This window comes from Lycium ferocissimum, chromosome 11, assembly GCF_029784015.1.
Source record: "Lycium ferocissimum isolate CSIRO_LF1 chromosome 11, AGI_CSIRO_Lferr_CH_V1, whole genome shotgun sequence".
Classification (NCBI taxonomy): Eukaryota; Viridiplantae; Streptophyta; class Magnoliopsida; order Solanales; family Solanaceae; genus Lycium; species Lycium ferocissimum.
The window spans coordinates 8820052-8822434 of NC_081352.1; positions in this window are offsets into that span (position 1 = coordinate 8820052).

Sequence of the window (2383 nt, forward strand, 5' to 3'; positions counted from 1 at the left end):
CACTTTAAAACCCCTAAAACAACGACCCAAACGTTAAGTGGATTTCCCTTTTAATAAGCCAACATTATTGTATGCAAAAAACGATATTAAGTTCTATATAAAATATTGATATTTCGGGGTTTTGAAAGATGACTAATCTTTGCCCAAAGTATGGAAAAAAACGCGATTTTGATAGGTTAAAAAAAAAAAAAAAAACAAAAGGCCTCCTTCATGCACGAATTCCATGCGTGAAAGGCCAAACTTTTATTTTTACAGTTTGATCCTTTAGTGCGTGAAACCTAGTTATGTTTTTTTTTTTTAAGTATTAGTTTGGTTCAACTTTTTTTTTTTTTTTTTGTCCTACAAAAGTCGCGGATTCGTTGTGATCGAAAATGGTTACGGGGGAATTACGGGTGGGCATGTTAGGTAGTTTACAAAATATGATTTTTGTAAAACATTGTGAAACACGTTTACAAATTATAATTTCTCCCGACTATTTTTATTTTTAAAAATTTCAGTGAAGCTTTTTTTTTTAATTCAAACATACACCACAAGTCATCTAATAATTAACTCAAACAAATATTCTAACTCTAACCTTTCATAAAATAATTAAAAATGCGTTTTCTAATATGTGAACATAAAAAAAAATACTAAAATTATAAGTTAAATAAACGTCACACTACCTTAATAGTAAATATGTTAAATTAAATACGTAATTAAACACCACAAGACATTATATATTTATTACAATAAAGACAACAACATATTCTTGGAAGATTACATAAGGAAACAACGATCGTACAACTTAGGAAAAAACATAAAAACCAACAAGCAACAACAACTACTGATTTCTGTCGGGGCAGCGATTCTTGTTATGACCTGTTTGCTTGCACGTACTACACTTCCTAGCCATGCAAGCTGTTACACCTTAGAAAATTTTATGTACATGTACAGTGAGTAGGCGAGAGAAGGTCATAACGTATGCAATGTTGATCGAGCAATAAAGGATGTAAGTGGCCCTAATTAAGAGTTTCAAAGGTATCCGAGGTGAGGAACGAAAGTTAGTAAGGAAAAGCAAACCATATGTTGTGTATCGAGCAAGAATTTTGAGCAACGAGTTAACGAGGGCGTAAGGATGCCTTAGAGAAGTGTGAAGATGTCCCTAAGATTGATATTGAGGCGTTAAACAAGTGCTAAGAAGGTTCCATAAGGATCGGAGATCAAACGAGTCGACGAGAACGAAAACGGAACCCCGGGGCAGTATACGGTCCAACCTACGGACCGTATAATTTTCACTGGCCGTGGAATTGGCCGTATAATTGGCCAGAGAGACATCAGCCACTGGACAGGATTTACGGCCACATCTACGGTCCGTATAAATAGTACGGACCGTATGTGGATCCGTATGTTGATGGTCGGCCAGATTTTTATTTTTAATATAAGGGACCTCCTTCATTTTAATTCATTTCATCTCCACTCTTCATTTCAAGAACCCTCTAGAGAATACTCTAACATTCATCTATAAGAGAAATTCCAGGGGAATTGATGATCAACAACCAAAAATTCATGGAGCAAAACATATGAGACTCAAGTAGAAGTCATCTTCCTCAAGGAAAATCAAAAGAGAGAAAATAGGGTTTTGGTGCTAGAAGGGAAACTCCACTCAAGGCTTGTTCTACCATCATCCAAGGTAAGTTTCATGATCTTTTCAAGTTGTTTAAGGTATTGGAAGGGTAAGATACCCGAATTATAGAAAAGCATAGCAAATGGGTCATTCAAGAGTGAATAGTGTCATAATTGAAGGATAGTAGAATTGAATCATGAATGTTGGAGCGTTGTGATTATAAATATGTTATAAATGACATGTAGACTATGAGATAAGTATGAAGTATGCGAAATTATGATGACGGGCCAAAAGCCATAAATGTGAGTAATTGGAGGAAATTGGTGGATTTTGCTATATGCGTATAAATGAAGACTGTTGGTTCCTAGATTGTGATTATTGTTGTGAATGTTTGGGAGCTGAAATAGAATATGGGAAACGTAGTAGAAACAAAGGAAATGCTGTCCAATTTTTCCTAGAGATAGAAGCCCGTTCTTATAATTTCTTAACTAACGATGGCATGAACTCTCATGAAGGTAACGACGCGATATTGAAGAAGAGCAAGTGAGCTATAACCTAGCTAAGCGACAAAGGTATGTGAGGCTAAACCCTTCTTTCTATGGCATGAATCTTACGAGTCTTGTGAAACGACATCCTCCCTCTTCCATGAAATCCCCATATTCTACAAGGTCAAGAGTTTGAGAGTATATAGAGCTAAATGAGATAAATGATGCATTATGAGTCCAGTGATGATTTTATAAGTTTATGATGATGTTCCTTGCTTACGCTCACCTCATACAC